Here is an 18,284-nt window from a genome sequence, read left to right as displayed (position 1 = left end):
ACTTGCCGCGTGATGTTATGGCATAATGCCGCTGCAAATTCAACTTCTTGATACGGTTTAATACGAGACGGTTTTTTTTAAATTAAGTACCGTTTTGAAATTAAAAAAAGACGTGCTAATATATCTCAATAATTTTATTTTTACATGGAAGCCTGTACCTTAATCTACGCACTGACGCCATTACAGTCAGATTCTTCCTTGTTTACGTTGTGTACTGAGTGTTTGAGATGCCTCCGATAATCGTGAGTCCCGCCGACTGTGAACTACGAGCTGCTATAAGATTTCTTAGTACTAAAGGCCTAAAAGCGATCGATATTAATCGTGAGATCTGTGCAGTTTACGGAGAAAATTTTATGAGTGATGGAATGGTAAGGAAGTGGGTGAGAGCATTTAAAGATGGCCGCACAAATGTGAATGATGAACAACGAAGTGGGCGTCATTCGGTCGTTAATGAAAGCTTAGTGCAGGAAGTCGACAATAAGGTGAGAGAAAGCAGACGCTTTACGATTTCCTCCTTACGGGATGACTTTCCTAACGTCTCTCGTAGTGTTTTGTATGGCATTGTGACCGAGTACTTGAATTACCGAAAACTGTGCGCATGTTGGATACCGAAAATGTTGACGGAAGTGCACAAAACCAAACGTTTAGACAGTGCATTGACTTTCCTTGAACGGTACCACAGCGACGGTGATGATTTCTTAAGCCAAATTGTTACGGGCTATGAAACATTGGTGGCCTACGTCACAGCAGAATCAAAGCAACAGTCCTTGAAAGTTGAGCAAGGGCATCGTTTTGCTGCAAGACAATGCCCGCCCGCTTGTGGCAAATCAGACCAAAGATCTCATCATATCTTTTCGATGGGAAACTCTAGATCATCCTCCGTACAGTCCCGATCTTGCGCCCAGTGACTAGCATCTGTTCCTGCACTTGAAGAAACACCTGGGCGGTCAGCGTCCTCAAGACGATGACGAAGTCAAAACAGTGGTGATGCAGTGGTTAACAAGTCAGGCGGCAGACTTCTATCAGTAGGGTATTCAAAAACTGGTACAATGTTATGGTTCAAATGGTTCAGATGGCTCTGAGCACTATGGGACTTAACATCTGAGGTCATCAGTCCCCTAGAACTTAGAATTACTTAAACCTAACTAACCTAAGAACATCACACACATCCATGACCGAGGCAGGATTCGAACCTGCGACCGTAGCGGTCGCGCGGTTCCTGACTGAAGCGCCTAGAACCGCTCGGCCACACCGGCCGGATACAATGTTATGACAAGTGCCTCAATATAGACTGAAATTATGTAGAAAAGTAGATTAAGGCACAGGTTTTCATGTAAAAATAAAATTATTGAGATATCTTAGCATGTCTTTTTTTAATTTCAAAACGGTACTAAAAAACACGCCTCGTATTTTGTGGTACACTGAACATTTCGCATAACTGTCACAATCGGCAAAAAGATACAGATCCTTCAGCGCCGCAATAAAAACAGTTGGTGCAAGCATCCGCTGCGTCTGACACCTCGCAATGCAGTGACTGCTGCGGCCCTGTTGTGTATGCTGCTGCGCTCGTCTGTTATTCTGTTAACCTTGCTCGGCTCCGCGAAACCGACAGCCTCGCTGCACAGCCGTGTGTTAGAGAATTGTTGACAAAAGAGCTTTTTAACACCAAAATAAGTAGCTCTCATTAAATGGGTTAACTAATCATTTGATTGAGGAAGTTGTAGGAAACATTACATTCGAACTTAGGTGTTGGCTGCGCCTTTCCAGACTCAAAAGGCAGTCCCGCAACGCATACCAAGAGGTCGAGGGACCTCAACGTATGGAGAGCTGAAGAATTCTGTTCAAATAGCTCTGAGCACTATGGGACTTAACTTCTGAGTTCATCAGTGCCCTAGAACTTAGAACTACTTAAACCTAACTAACCTAAGGACATCACACACATCCATGCCCGAGGCAGGATTCGAACCTGCGACCGTAGCGGTCGCGCGGTTCCAGATTGTAGCGCCTAGAACCGCTCGGCTACTCCAGCCGGCGAAGAATTCTGTCCAGGCGTGGGTGTTACCTAATTACTTAGTCTTCTGCTAAATCTATGGAAAATAACCGTAATACTATGTGACAAAATGTGACGTAAAAGTGTTTGCTACGAGTGCTTACCCTAATCTTTTTGACGGATTTGTCAAAACTAAGTACCCAGTTCTTAATTTTCTTTTCTACACATGAATACTAAATTATGTTTACCTCGATATCTTAATCTACAAATGACGAGTAGGCTTGTTAATTTGTACTTCATGCATGTCAATGAGGAGGAGGAGGAGATTAGTGTTTAACGTCCCATCGACAACGAGGTCATTAGAGACGGAGCGCAAGCCGGGGTGATGGAAGGATGGGGAAGGAAATCGGCCGTGCCCTTTCAAAGGAACCATCCCGGCATTTGCCTGAAGCGATTTAGGAAAATCACGGAAAACCCAAATCAGAATGGCCGGAGACGGGATTGAACCGTCGTCCTCCCGAATGCGAGTCCAGTGTGCTAACCACTGCGCCACCTCGCTCGGTATGCATCTCAATGAGACTCTGTGTTTCCGTACAATGCACAATTCTTTACACCAGTGCTTCGTGTCAGTTTTAATCATTCTCGTCCTTTTTCGTCAAATGAAACAAGTTGTTGACTAATTCCATGTTTATAGAATTGAAGTTGCTCATTAATTTTCATTAAAGGTATCGTAATCTGTTATACACGTTTGTTCTATTACGGATTGAGAACAAGAACATAACTCATATGTCTATAAGCATTTACAAACTACCTGCCTAATTTGTCAAGGATGGGATAGGTACTTTGCCATATCCTTGTAGTAGGAACCATCTCGAATTTTGCCTGAAGTAATTTACAGAAATGACGGAAAACCTAAATCTGGAAAGCCAGGTGGAGATTAGAGCCTCTACCCCTGCGAATACAAGCCCAGAATGTTAACAACAGCGCAGTTTCCTTCAGCTTATCCTTTGTCTACAGTGCCACTTTGTTCATCTATTCTTCCAAATAACTTATTTCATATGACACACTGCTACACTTTCCATTCATCTCTCAATATCAGACATTGCATACACTACGCCGGCTGTTGTGGCCGAGCGGTTCTAGGCACTTCATCTGGATCCGCGCTTGTGCTACGGTCGCAGGTTCGAATCCTGCCTGGGGCATGGATGTGTCTGATGCCTTTAGGTTAGTTAGGTTTAAGTAGTTCTAAGCCTAGGGGACTGATGACCTCAGATGTTAAGTCCCTTAGTGCTCAGAGCCATTTTGCATACACTACACACACTGCAAGCTGAGAGTGATGTTGAATTTACATTTGTGTACCGCCACTTCCATTTGCATCTCTGAAAAACTGCGTCAACGTTCTTCCATAATGAGTTAAATTTTGAGTTCATGAAGAGAATCAGATGTTAAAACTGTCCTTTGCAGAAGTATGTGAAAGGTTTTCAAAAAAGAAAAAAATATGTACATGTAGAGAGCGAAAGTTTATTTGTGAAATCACAGAAGTGTTTCATTATTTTTTACGTGTGTTGCATTTCAGACCCCTGCAGGGTGTTAATTGAAAAATCCTTCACTATACAAAATGTATCCCTTAACAGATACTTCAAATTACATTTTTATGTTTGTTTTAGTAATACCTGTAATCTCTTTGGGCAATTCGTTGTACAGCTTTATGCCATGATGTAGCTCAATTCCACTACATATTGAACAGGTCTTCATAATGAAACCGATTGCTATTTTTCGTTATTGTTCTCATGTTTTTTTCCTACAGATTGAAGACAGTGTTAGCACATCGGACGCACAACGAAGCAGGAATGGAAACTGGTCACAAATTGATTTTCATACGTATATCGATGGAAAACGCAAAACTGTAAACTTTGGTGGCCGATGCATGACTGTATGACGCTGCAGCGCCAATTCATGGCGCACCTGGCAAGGATAGTAAACAGCGGACATGTCGATACCGAGGCATGACATCTTCGCGAATTTCATTCCGTGAATTCAGTTGGATAATAACATTACCTCGCAGACAGCAGCGTGAACAATATACGAAGATGTCATTATTTAAGAGAGGGTGTGTAGTTGGGCTCAAACGAGCCATTTGGAGTTATCGGCGAATCGCCCGATATTGCAGTAGAAGCGATGCCACTAGTCGACGATGTTGACAGGAATGCGTGAACAATGGCCGAACGCAGTGTCAAGAAGGAAGTGGCCGACCTAGAGGGACACCAGAACGTGAGGACTGAGAAGCCGTCAGAGAGTCACTCAGAGATCCATATTAGTCATTATCATCGATCCGACATGCAAATGTTGCTTCAGTGACCAGAAGGACCATTAATAGGTTGTTCAAAGAAAGGGAACTGAGCTCACGGCGCTTCTTGTGCCGTCATTGACCTCTATACACCAACAATCCCAGTGGTGCCAGGCACTTTCGGCCTGGAATCTGACTGAGTGGAGTAGAACTGTCTTCAGTGATTAGTCCAGCTTCGAAATGAGCACCGATAACTGGCAAAGACATGTCTGGAGACGCCCCACACACTGGTGGGTTACCAACCTGACTGTTCAAAAATGGTTCAAATGGCTCTGAGCACTATGGAACTTAACATCTGAGGTCATCAGTCCCCTAGAATTTACAACTACTTAAACCTAACCAACCTAAGGACATCGCACACATCCATGCCCGAGGCAGGATTCGAACCTGCGACCGTAGCAGACTGAAGCGCCTAGAACCGCTCAATCACACCGGCAGGCCCAACCTGACTGTCACCCGCCATACTGGACTTATATTTCAGCAAGATAATGCTCGCCTGCACACAGCAAAAGTTCCTACTGCTTGTTTCGTGCTTGCCAAACTCTGTCTTGGCAAGGAAGGTCGTCGGACCTTCCCTAGTCGAGAACGTTTGGAGCAGTATTGACAGGGCCCTGCAACTAGCTTGGGATTTCGACGATCTAACGCACCAGTTGGACAGAATTTGCCACGGTATCCCTCAGTATGACATCCATGTCAAACCGAATAACTGCTTACATAAGGGCCAGAGGTGGACCAACACGTTGTTGACTTGCTCAATTTGTGATGCTCTTTCTCTTGAATAAATAATCTAATTGTTCTGAAATTGTAATCAGTTGTTTATCTGTTTATATACATCGCATCTGTCGATTTCTGTCCCATTCAGATAGCCGGCCGGTGTGGCCGAGCGGTTCTAGGCGCTTCAGTCTGGGACCGGGCAACCGCAACGGTCGCAGGTTCGAATCCTTCCTCGGGCATGGATGTGTGTGATGTCCTTAGGTTAGTTAGGTTTACGTAGTTCTAAGTTCTAGGGGACTGATGACCTCAGATGTTAAGTCCCATAGTGCTCAGAGCCATTTGAACCATTTGAACCCATTCAGATAATTTCTTCGTGGAGGGTCGGTTTTATTTTATTTATTTATTTTGTGTTAGAGTGTATGTGAGGACCTCAGAAAGTAGGTTACACTTGTAAGGTCACAACATTGCGAATAGGAGCGCCACATGGTAAGAAGAGAGTACATGTTGAAACTTCTTTATTTAAATGAGTGTGCCTGTACTTAAATTGCTGAATGACTGAGAAGATGAAACTTCTGCGTTATTTGATTCTGAAACAGCTGAGTAAAACTGAACGTACTGAGCCCACTTTCTCTTTACTTTTTCTTATCATGTCAACAGTGGCCCACAATATTCTAGAGCAACGCATTCTGACTGCTGGAAAAAAAGTGACTACCTGACTTCAAATAACTAATTCAAAAGAATGGCCCTGACTAAAAAGAAATCTTGACAATACCCTATACATTTCATTAAGCACTTACCTCACAAAAATCTTCATTACGCGAACTATTGCAATACAGCGAGCGTCAATACTGCCAGCTAAATAAAAGATTCTAACTACTAAGGCCACTAACTATAAATAGGCATGTGGTTAGCAAAGGAAAGATTTTGTTGCAAACCAAATAATGTATTTTTACCTTAATAATGTGACATCCAGTTCAAATACGAATATAAATCGTCATTGACGTCAAGTACAAAGATACTTAATCATGAATAATTTTCAATCTCCAAGTCGGATACTTCTAGATCCTTAGTATACGCTAACACTTCAGACCTCTACACTACGTCAATCCTAACTTCTCACACTTAACATCCATTACTACTGGCTGTTCACCTCGAACTGCCCAACAGTATTTCCATCACTGCTGGCGACTAACTTCCAACTGCCCAACAGTACTCCCGATTAACATCCAACAACGAGTCCAACCAGCCACAGAGTCTCTTACAAAGAAGGAGCAGTCAGAGATCCAATGCAAAGCGCTACACAGCGCTGCCAACACAGAAGCACCCCACTTACAGCGTTCCGGGTTTCCTGCAGGCACAGTTCTACTACGGTACGGATAACAGATGGATCATAGTGTAGCACTGAAATGGTGTAGGAATTTTAAAATGCTCCATAGTCGAAGTACGTAGGACAGTAAGATTCTTCTTGGCAACGTGTCTAAATTTCACACATATTCGCCGTTAACTTCTGGCGGTATATGGACCAAGTGCAATATCACATCCAGCCGTAGTGAAATGATGCCAACAGTTTGACAAAGGCCGTAAGAGACGGCGTGATACTGACGGGCCTTACAATCCAGATCTTGCACCAGGTGATTTTCTTCTTTTCGGGAAGCTGGTAGAAGGTCAGCGTCGGCCGTAATATTGATGGTTTATTGACAGCAAAATCGATTTTCAATCACATAGTGATCATCTTCAGTGTTGTGGTGTACAAATTAAACTCAAAGGCACTGGTGTCAAGGTATTATCAGTAACCAAAGCTTATGAAACGACCACAGTAACTTGACACCAGTGCCTATGAGTTTAATTTGTACACCACAGCACTGAAGATGATCACTATGTGATTGAAAATCGATTTTGCTGTCAACAAACCATCAATATTACGGCCAACGCCGACTTCTCTAATTTCACGTATATGGTCGTTGTCCACACAGCACTCTATGGAGTCGCCAATCAATAAGCTAATAGAACATCTGAGGGGGCTGGAAATTCCCAACGATGAAGATGTTGATACATTGGTTCTCGAATGACTTCGTGATCAAGAAGCAGAGTTCTGTCGTTGAAGAACTGAAAAATTGGCAGAACGTTCGACTGTTGTTTACAGTTGCTTGGTAACTGTTGAAAAACAGTGTTATGTGTCTGTGTCACTGTGAAGTGTAGTATAGCATTCAGCGAAAGTTTCTTGGCCTGCCGTGATGATGTGCTCTAACGATCTCGTTGCCCACACAGTACAGTAATGTGTAACTTACTTTTTGAAGTCCCCTCGTTTCTGCTATAGATGGAGGCGCATAGAGCCATAGAAACGACATATCTACCTTTTTGATGGAACAAACACAAGCTCAGACTTTAGAGAAGAAAAAAAGGTCTTGTTTAAAATAAAACACTGCAAACGTTGAAATGTTAACTTTAGGGCAAAAGTTGCCTGTGCTTCCTGCTAGTTCTGTGCAGAGTCGTAATTTGGCCACGTCTTTGCATGCAGACAATGATGGCCGTCATGTAACAGAGGTACTGGTCTAGAGCTGATATCTGAAACATAGCTGCGACAGAGCTCAGTGGCTATGGACGGTTATTATGAAATTTGTCAGACATGTGGAAATTACTGGGTAAATAGACCACTAACGGGGGATCACAAACATGCCACTTATTTCCATCTTAATAGAATTTTTTCGGTTTTTGGAGAAAGAATTACTAACTGCTAAAAGAAAGCGTTGCACCCATGGGTCCACTCATAGTAATCAAAGGCAGATCGATTATGCAGAGTGCGGCATCTTCCCGTCCTTTGAATTATTGTTCCTTTGCCAGACTAACTTCCTCAGTGAAAACTTCTGATGCACTCTTCTCCGTCCAATACAATTACGCGTTCCGCAGCTACGCGTTAATTCCACACTGCCCCACCGACTGTGCCGCTGAGTCAGCTTTCAGACCGAAGCCTCCAGATTTCCCAGGAAACCGCGAGTGTCTCGCCTCCACATGCGACCACCTGGACGTTATAGCGAGTGTAGACGCTATGCAGTATTCTGGGACCAGCTGTTACGATGACTGCATTCGCTCTTTTCCCGAAAGTCTATGCGTTGAACACAATTGACTGGCCAGTCAGTGGGATACCCTTTGCCACTCACCAGTCAAATACCACCTGTTAATGAAATATACTAATGTACTGTAGCAAAGGTCTAACCGTAAATTTTCTGTTTGTCTCAACATCCAGGAAAAGAACCCAGAGGTAATCTTAAACAGAATGAGTGTGCGTAACAAATACGTTGATCTTCTGGTTAAAACTCTTCATTTGTTTTATTGGGTAACTTCGTAAGTCTTGCCACGCGGGGTAGCCGAGCGGTCTGGGGCGCCTTGTCACGGTCAGCGCGGCTCCCCCCGCCGGAAGTTCGAGTCCTCCCTCAACGATGTCTCTGTGTGTGTGTGTGTGTGTGTGTGTGTGTGTGTGTGTGTGTGTGTTTTGTCCTTAGAATAAGTTAGTTTAAGTTAGGTTAAGTAGTATGTAAGCTTAGAGACCGATGACCTCAGCAGTTTGGTCCCATGACCTTACCACAAATTTCCAAAATTTCATTTACCAGTGCCCCAAAACAAAGATATTTTGTGAAAATAAAAACAATTGTGACATATATGAAGATAGTAACTGTTTTCGAAAGAACAGCTACCATTGATGACCGTTCAGCTTCTCTAGAATAAAAGATAATTAATTGAAACCCTCAGCTACAGACAGATGTTGTTGACATACCTTGATGGGGACAGCTGAAAATGTGTGCCCCGATTGGGACTCGAACCTGGGATCTCCTGCATACATGACAGTCGCTCTATCATCTGAGCCACCGACGACACAGACGAACAGCGCGACTGCAGGAACTTATCCCTTGCATGCTTCCCGTGAGACCCACATTCCCAACTGTTCACAATCTACATACGTAATGTTCCTAATAGATACTTTGCCCATCCACTCGTTACTCGCGCCCACTTAAGTTGACGATTCCCATAAGAGTTCGGCCAACCTGTGCGCACTCGCACAAACGACTGTTCGCCGGGATGGTTCCTTTGAAAGGGCACGGTCGATTTCCTTCCCAATCCTTCCCTAACCCGAGCTTGCGCTCCGTCTCTAATGACCTCGTTGTCGACGGGACGTTAAACACTAACCACCACCGCCAAACGACTGTTCTTTCGAGAACAGTTACTATCTTCATATAAAGTTAAATGGCTACCCGGCCATTGACCTCCGTCTGTTTGAGTGCGCACAGGTTGCCCGAACTCTTATGGGAATCGTCAACTTAAGTGGGCGCGAGTAACGAGTGGATGGGCAAAGTATCTATTAGGAACATTACGTATGTAGATTGCGGACAGTTGGGAATGTGGGTCTCACGCGAAGCGTGCAAGGGATAAGTTCCTGCAGTCGCGCTATTAATGTGTGTCCTCGGTGGCTCAGATGGATAGAGCGTTTGCCATGTAAGCAGAAGATTCCAGGTTCGAGTCCCGGTCGGGGCACACATTTTCAGCTGTGTCCATCAAGGTATGTCAACAACACCTGTCAGCAGCTGAGGAATTCAATTAATTATCATTTAATTGTGACATACATTATCTGGTCAAAAGCATCTGGTGTGTCCGCCCTTTATCACGGCTTTACTCTGCTGCAGACACTTTCAATGATGTGTCAGTGTCTGTGTGGGAATGGCAACTCATTCTTCGTCAGTGGCCGAAACCAGTGAAGGTAGCAATTTTGGACACTGGGGCCTGGAGCGAAGCAGACGTTCCAAATCATCCCTGAGGTTCCATTGGGTTCAGATCGGGAATGTGGGCAGGCCAGTCCATTTCAGGAAATTTTTTGTCCACAAACCATTACCTCATAGATTCTGATTTGTGACAGGCTACATATTCAATAATCGCTTCTGAACTGTTCCTCCACTGTACATAGTACACTATACTGTAAAATGTGAAATGTGTTCATTTCCTTCCGCATTTAACATCTCCTTTAAGGCAATAAGGGAGGGACCACACCCTAACCACGAGAAACACTCCCATACCACAACAATACCTCCTCCGTACTTCACTGTTGATACTGCATGTGATAGCAGATGACGTGATCCGTTCCATCGGACTGCCGCAGGGCGTAGCGTGATTCATCACTCCAGATCACTCGTTTCCAGTCATCTATTGTCCAGTGGCGTTACTCTTTATACCGACGGCCTCAAACACTTACTCGAGAAATGAGTGGGTTATGTGGAGCTGCTCGACCGAGGTACCCCACTCTTTTTTAATACCCAGAGCAAAGTCGTCACCTTTGTACCCCATTCTTTTTAATACTCAGAGCAAAGTCGTTGTATCAGATGGAGTACTGTACTACATCTACATCATGCTCCGCAATCCGCCTAACGGTATGTACTTCTGGTACCACTAACAGATTCCCCTTTCCTTGCTGTACTCCCGGATAGTAATAGTAAACTTCTTCAGATGCATAACGCCTTTCTTGTAACGTCTGCCTCGAGAGCATTTCTGTAACGCTCCAGTTCCGTCTAAACGATCCCGTGACGAAGCGCACCGCTCTTCGTTAGATCTTCTCCATGTCTTCTGTTGGTAATACTTGATAAAAAAAAAAAGCCCAGACTGATGAACAATACCGAAGAATCGATTGAAGAAGCGCCTTGCAGGTCACTTCCTTCGTGGATGGGTCACATTTCCTTCAAATTCTTCCTATGAATCGCAGCCTGGCATTTGCTTCTTCTACTGTTTGTTTTACGTGCTCATTTCACTGATGGTTACTCCTAGATATGTTACGGCGGATACTACACTGAAGCGCCAAAGAAACTGGTATAGGCATGCGTATTCAAATACAGAGACATGTAAACAGGCAGAATACGGTGTTGCCGTCGGCAACTCCTATATAAGACAAAAAGCGTCTGACGCAGTTTTTAGATCGGTTACTGCTGCTACAATGGCAGGTTATCAAGATTTAAGTGAGTCTGAACGTGGTGTTAGGATCGGCGCACGAGCGATGGGACACAGCATCTCCGATATAGCGATGAAGTGGAGATTTTCCCGTAAGACCTTTTCACTAGTCTACAGTCAATATCAGAAATCCGGTAAAACATCAAATCTCCGGCACCGCTGCGGCCGGAAAAGGATCCCCAAGAACGGGACCAACGATGACTGAAGAGAATCGCTCAACATGACAGAAGTGCAAACATTCCGCAGATTGCTGCAGATTTCAGTGCTGGGCCGGACATCTGTCGCCCTCAGTCAGTTTTAAAGGAATTGAAAACAAAGCATGGAAACCGAGGACTGCCCCCAGAAAATGATGACGTCTGGTCACCTTAGTTTAATTGGAGATGTACATTCTGTACTGTTGGATTTTGGTGGTGCTGGAGGGGGAGGGGGCATATCTGGAGGGGGAGTCATTTTTAAATTCTCACTTGGGACGGCGAAACGCTTAGTAACAGCCCTGACAATAATGTTACTTTTAAACAATTTTTTAAGCGATTACAATTACGACTACCTCACTCCTCGCCATTTGTATATCGTCTCTCTAGATTGTGGAGACTTTGGAGCCCATCGTATATTTACGCTGATCAGCCAGAACATTATGGCTACCTACCTAATAGTCGGTATGTCCGCTTGTGGCACGGATAACACCGGCGACGCATCGTGGCATGGAAGTAATGAGGGATTGCTGGAGCGAGTTGGCACTACATCTGCACGCACAAGTCACCTAAGTCCCGTAAATTTCTGGAACGGGTGCGATGAAATCTGACGCCACGTTCAATCACATCCCAGATGTGTTTGATCGAGTTCGGATCTAGCGAGTTGGAGGACCAGAACATCAATTGGAACTCCACTCTGTGTTCCTCGAACCATTCCGTCGCACTCCTGGCCTTGAGACATGGCGCATTATCTTGCTGAAAAATGCCACTGCCTTCGGGAAAGATGATCGTCATGAAGGGTTGAACATGGTCTGCAACCAGTGTACAATACTCTTGGCCATCATGGTGCCTTCCACGGGCTCTACTGGACCTATGGATGTTCCCCACAGCATAATGGAGCTGCCACCAGCTTGTCTCCGTCCCGAAGTAGAGGTGCCAAGGAGCTGATCCCCTGGAAGACAACGGATTCGCGCCGGCCCATCGGCACGATGAAGAAGATATCGCGATTAATCAGAGCAAGCAACGCACTGCCACTGCGCCAACGTCCAGTGCCGAAGTCACTTGACCATTTCAGTCGTGGTTTTCAATGTCGTGTGACTAGGGCCTCCCGTCGGGTAGACCGTTCGCCGGGTGCAAGTCTTTCGATTTGACGCCACTTCGACTACTTGCGCGTCCATGGGGATGAAATAATGATGGTTAGGACAACACAATACCCAGCCTCTGAGCGGAGAAAATCTCCGACCCAGCCGGGAATCGAACCCGGGCCCTTAGGATTGACATTCTGTCACGCTGATCACTCATATACCGGGGGCGGACGTAGTTTCCAATGTCATGGTGATAACATTGGAGCGTGCACGGGTCGCTGACTGGCCCATCGTTAGTAGTGTTTGGTACTCTGTGTATTCAGACATACTTGTACTCTGCCCAGCATTAAAGTATGATGTTGGCTCCGCCACAACTAGTCGCTTGGCCTGTTTTATCAGTCCGCCCAGCCTAACACGTTCGTCATCTGTTATGAGCGGTGCCCGCCCAACCGCACGACTTCTGGACGTGGTTACACCTTGGTTTCGCCACGTGTTGAAGACGCTCACCACAGCGCTCCTCGAGTACCTGACAAGTCGCGCAGTTTCCGAAATACTCGTTACGAGCCTCAGGGCCATACCAATCTCCCTTCGGTCAAACTCAAATACACTACTGGCCATTAAAATTGCTACACCATGAAGATGACGTCCTGCAGACGCGAAATTTAGCCAACAGGAAGAAGACGCTGTGACATGCAGATGATTAGCTTTTCAGAGAATTCACACAAGGTTGGCGCCGGTGGCGACACCTACAACGTGCTGGCATGACGAAAGTTTCCAACCGATTTCTCATACACAAACAGCAGTTGACCGGCGTTGCCTGGTGAAACGTTGTTGTGATGCCTCGTGTAAGGAGGAGAAATGCGTACCATCACGTTTCCGACTTTGATAAAGGTCGGATTGTAGCCTATCGCGATTGCGGTTTTCATATCGCGACATTGCTGCTCGCGTTGGTCGAGATCCAATTACTGTTAGCAGAATATGGAATCGGTGGGTTCAGGAGGGTAATACGGAACGCCGTGCTGGATCCCAATGGCCTCGTATCACTAGCAGTCGAGACGACAGGCATCTTACCGCATGGCTGTAAAGGATCGCGCAGCCACGTCTCGATCCCTGAGTCAACAGATGGAGACGTTTGCAAGACAACAACCATCTGCACGAACAGTTCGACGACGTTTGCAGCAGCATGGACTATCAGCTCGGAGACCATTGCTGCGGTTACCCTTGACGCTGCATCACAGACAGGAGCGCCTGCGATGGTGTACTCAACGACGAACCTGGGTGCACGAATGGCAAAACGTCATTTTTTCCTAATGAATCCAGGTTCTGTTTACAGCATCATGATGTCGCATCCGTGTTTGGCGACACCGCGGTGAACGCACATTGGAAGCGTGTATTCGTCATCGCCATACTGGCGTATCCCCCGACGTGATGGTATGGGGTGCCATTGGTTACACGTGTCGGTCACCTCATGTTCGCATTGACGGCACGTTGAACGGTGGACGTCACATTTCAGATGTGTTACGACCCGTGGCTCTACTCCTCATTCGATCCCTGCGAAACCCTACATTTCAGCAGGATAATGCCCGACCGCATGTTGCAGGTCCTGTGCGCGCCTTTCTGGATACCGAAAATGTTCGACTGCTGCCCTGGCCAGCACATTCTCCAGATCTCTCACCAACTGAAAACGTCTGGTCAATGGTGGCCGAGCAACTGGCTCGTCACAATACGCCAGTCACTACTCTTGATCAACTGTGGTATCGTGTTGAAACTGCATAGGCAGCTGTACCTGTAAACGCCATCCAAGCTCTGTTTGACGCATTGCCCAGGCGTATCAAGGTCGTTATTACGGCCAGAGGTGGTTGTTCTTGGTACTGATTTCTCATGATCTATGCAGCCAAATTGCGTGAAAATGTAGTCACATGTAAGTTCTAGTATAATATATTTGTCCAGCGAATACCTATTTATCATCTGCATTTCTTCTTGGTGTAGCAATTTTAATTGCCAGTAGTGGAGATCGCGCACCTTCCTCATTCTACGCAGAGACGGCACGGTCACTGACACTGTATGCACCCGGAGTGGCCGTGCGGTGCTAGGCGCTAAAGTCTGGAACTGCGCGACTGCTACGGTCGCAGGTTCGAATCCTGCCTCGGGCATGGATGTGTGTGATGTCTTTAGGTTAGTTAGGTTTAAGTAGTTCTAAGTTCTAGGGGACTGATGACCATAGATGTTAAGTCCCATAGTGCTCAGAGCCATTTTGAACCTCAGAAGTTAAGTCTCATAGTGTTCAGAGCCATTTGAACTACATGCACCGTGCGTATGTCTGACTAGCAGTCACTCCTCGCCAGGTGACGTTGCTATCGCCTGGACGGGTTTATGTCGATAATGGGTCGGTGGTCATAATGTTCTGGCTGATCCGTGTATAGCGTAAGTCTCTTTCGTTACGACGAGAGCAGCACAGCGCGGCGAGTGGGGCGACGGTTTGGCGGTTTCCAGGGCGCCCGGCCGCCCCGGCCTGCGCCGCTGCCGCATCCAGAGCGCGCCAGAATAATTCTAATGACGGCAAAAGCGCGCCTGATGAGCTGCGCCGACAATAACTGACTGAAGAGCTAACCCCGCATTACAGCGATCGCCCGCCCCAATCCCAGCTTTGTTCGCCTGCCATTGTTCCGGAGCAATACACGCGCTCTTTCAAAATGTCGTCGACGACCCTTGAAATAGCGCGCCTCTGAGGGAAGCCTGCGGTGACAATGGCGCCGTTATTACTCGCGCTCGCATTGCGCAGAGGAGCGTCGGCCGGCGCATTAGCCGGTTTTTCACGCGTACGTCGCTGATTTTTAGCGTTAGAATACAATTTGGGTACCAAGTCGTACAATTTACACGGTTTCCACATTTTTGACGAGCAAATGACAGGCTGCAGTTAACCGAACGACGATACGCCTTGAAACGCTCGAAATGGTTCAAATAGCTCTGAGCACTATGGGACTTAACTTCTGAGGTCATCAGTCCCCTAGAACTTAGAACTACTTAAACATAACTAACCTAGGGACATCACACACATCCATGCCCGAGGCAGGATTCGAACCTGCGACCGTACCGGCCGCGTGGTTCCAGACTGTAGCGCCTAGAACCTCTCGGCCATCCTGGCCGGCTGAAACGTTCGTCTTCAGCATTATTATACAGAGCATACGGTAAATAATTGGATAATTTCCCGATCTAACAGTTCTTGGTAGTCTCCTCAAATGTGCTGGCGTACCCTACAATCAACGTGTCTCGATGTTTCGGCGCTCCATCTGTCCGCCGTCTTCAGGAGAGACGCAGCTGCTGCTGAGTCCCGCTGGAAACTAGTGCCAAGGCCGGTAACCGTCACCCTATGTTGGCCTTTGTACAGAGCACGGTGCGTGCACGTTGCAACTGAAGTAAAACTACTCACGAAGGACCAGCGTGGATTGTAATTATCGTACGGCAGTGAATCTTGGTAGATATTTAATGCATTATGCGAAACAGATTTTCGCTGGCAACAAATTAGTTTCAGTTTTGACCACCAGCTGCAAAATTGGCGGTTTACAGCATCTCATCGCCGTCTCTGATGCTCATATTGAACAAATTGTACAAGCGGCTATTAATAATAATGAAACCAACATTACACCTTTCACACTTGTTTTATCTTTTCTGCTCACGTCCCACCCATTACTCTGCCGTTACGTACGGAAACTTTTCCGTACGCCTTTCTTGTATTCACAGCGCCAGATTTGCACCTGGCGGACAAAACCGGAACCAATTTTGTTCCAGCGTAAGTCGGTTCTGCATTACTACATTAGAATATACACCAAGTTTCGCTGCCATTCGATAATTATAGCCTACACTGGATATCCGCGAGTAGCTGCACTATAATTATAACGACCTGGTATGTAGTCGCCACTCCATAAAGCAGTGGTCGCCAAATGTATGAACCTTCTGATCTACCGTACCATTTTCAAATCCTACTATTTTTTAAAAGAATCTTACATTTGTCTATTGCTTATAACCTTAAATTTTTAGTAATTATGAAATGAATTTTAATTGAATTTTATTTTTCAATCTGTCAAATAATGAACTGCAGCTTCCAAAAATGCAATTTTGACTAACTCTTTGTCTTTGTAAGATTTATTATCATCTGCATTAACGCTTTTGTGGTTGATGGGATATATAAGTCCCACTAAAGTAATATGCAGTTTTTAGCGTTGGGACATTTATACCTCATATCTGTCTTGTGCTAGCATGTAGCGAAAAGCTTTCGGAACTTGGAGAAAAGTGCTACAGATCATGAGGTGGATATGTAGAAGACTGTGAGCGATCAAATGCGGCGGCATGTTATTTACAAGTGGTGCAGTGCGTTTCTTTCATGTAAATCATATCGAATCACCATCTTCTCCATTCCAAGAATGTCTGAACTAACTAATAATGTTTTCTTATACATCGTAGGTATTGTTTTGAAACATTACCACACACCTCAGTAATTCTGCTGGTTTATACATAATTTGTATGAAGTGTGACGTATATGACCCAGGAAACGTTTCAGAATGAAGAAAACATTTGTGCGCATTATGCCAAAACCATTTTCAAATCTTACGTTGAAAATCTGCGTGCGGTATTTCATGTTTCTCATTGTCAGGAGATTAATATGTTTTGATACTGATTTGTTATACTTTCTGCGTAATTTCCATCTTGGTAAAATCATTCTAAAATTAAAAATTTATCTCTGAAAACCCTAGGTTCACATAAAAACACGGATCTAATTAGGTCCATGGGACACAGGTGTCCCACTTCAACGACTTTCAAAAACGGCCAACTTAAAATTTTTTGGCAGTGAAAGTGTATTTGACTGTTTATTTTTCAAAAATATGCGGAATAAATTTAACCTTGAAAGGGTTAACACTTGAAACTCGGAATGATGCTCAATTGATTCATTACTCTTGACTAGTGTGTTTAAAAAAATTGATTGCTGAGCATTAATTTGGATTTTAAATGCCTTACCTTTTCTTTCCTTAGAGCAGAATACTTTTAAAATCACAAATGAAAGTGACGTTTGTTTGAGTTTCCCAACTAATACACTCGCACAGCATAGTAAACACACACATTTTTCATTTTCCTGGGTAAAGAAGTAATTGGCCTTTTTTTTCTTTTTTCCCCTTGAATACATCATCATGAGAACAAATGTAGCTTAGTATTAATGCATAAATCAAACTATCCACGTAAGCTAATGTCTGATATATGCATGAGGAATACGAGTATAATGTGTACAGCCTCAGAAGTATACCGTGTTACAATCCAGAGATTACAGTCCTACATCGAATTGATGCTACAGACACTAGAGAGGGCTTTCCACGTCCACAACGACGTGTGACAAGTGCTACAGAAGCCCATGCCTGCCTCTTAGCAGTAGCTGGACCTTCACACTGAGGTCAATATAGTGTTGAGAATGGAAGAGCTCAACCCCAGTTCGAGACCTCAGCTACAGCAGTCAACATCATAGTGTAGGACAGTGATGTTAAAGTTTCTGATGAAAGGTACTTTCACCAGTGGAATATAGTACTGCAAGAGAACAGTTTGTTCATTAAATTATCCAGTACTCCTGTAGCAAAGAAGTGTGGTAAAGTTAAGTAAATCTCTTAGTCATGTATGTAATAAAGTGAACTAATATTTCATATGTTCTGATGCGATGAGCCGCCTTCGAGAAGTCTTATGGATGAAAATGAGCCCTGCCACTGGGCCACAACTGTTCGCAATTGGTTTGAAGAATATTGTGGACTATTCGACCAAATGATTCGGTTATCCAGATCGCCTGACATGAATCCCATCGAACAGTTATGAGACATAATCGAGATGTCAGTTCATGCAGAAAATCCAACTCCAGCAATGCTTTCGAAATTTTGGACGGTTGTAGAGACAGTACAGCCCATATTTCTGCAGAGGACTTCCAACGACTTGTTCAG

Source organism: Schistocerca americana, chromosome 2 (assembly GCF_021461395.2).
Source record: "Schistocerca americana isolate TAMUIC-IGC-003095 chromosome 2, iqSchAmer2.1, whole genome shotgun sequence".
NCBI classification, from domain to species: Eukaryota; Metazoa; Arthropoda; class Insecta; order Orthoptera; family Acrididae; genus Schistocerca; species Schistocerca americana.
Note: the sequence above shows the minus strand (reverse complement) of the source record.